This window comes from Lipotes vexillifer, unplaced genomic scaffold (genome assembly GCF_000442215.2).
Source record: "Lipotes vexillifer unplaced genomic scaffold, Lipotes_vexillifer_v1.1 scaffold914, whole genome shotgun sequence".
NCBI lineage: Eukaryota > Metazoa > Chordata > Mammalia > Artiodactyla > Lipotidae > Lipotes > Lipotes vexillifer.
The window spans coordinates 2,913,290-2,914,006 of record NW_006780388.1 but is presented as its reverse complement, the minus strand read 5'-3'; positions in this window follow the sequence as shown (position 1 = coordinate 2,914,006).

Below are 717 nucleotides of genomic sequence, written 5' to 3'. Positions count from 1 at the left end.
GAAAGAGTAAAGTAATTGTAAATCTAATAAGATACTAGAAAAAAATTCAAATTATAAAAGCAGAATAGACATAATACAACAAATATTTTGTCAAATATGAGTGCCAATGATATTGCTATACCTTGACATTTACAATAACTGGTACTTATTGATCATATACTAAGTGCATGAGTCTAAACACTTTACATATACTAACTTATTTAGTCTTAACAGTTGCCCACAGGAGTTGGTATATTATTATCCCCATTTACCAAAGGGGAAACCACAAATGTGGAGAAGCTTAGAGCTGGAGTCCATCCTGGGAGTAGCAGACGAGGTTGAGCCTGCAGCCACAGAGCCTGCCCACTCAGCCACCTCCACATCTACCTCCTCTAACTTGGCCTTCATGTCCCATCTATAAAGTGGGCAAAATAACAGTAATTGCATAAATCAGATAATATAAATAAAGTGCTTATTACAAAATCCATCACATTAAAAAGTATTCAATTGTTGCAGCAATTTAATATCTAGAAACTTATCCCAAAGAAATAATTAAGAATGTGGGGCTTTCCTGGTGGCGCAGTGGTTGAGAGTCCGCCTGCCGATGCAGGGGACACGGGTTCGTGCCCCGGTCCGGGAAGATCCCGGCTGGGCCTATGAGCCATGGCCGCTGAGCCTGCGTGTCCGGAGCCTGTGCTCTGCAACAGGAGAGGCCACAACAATGAGAGGCCTGCGTAC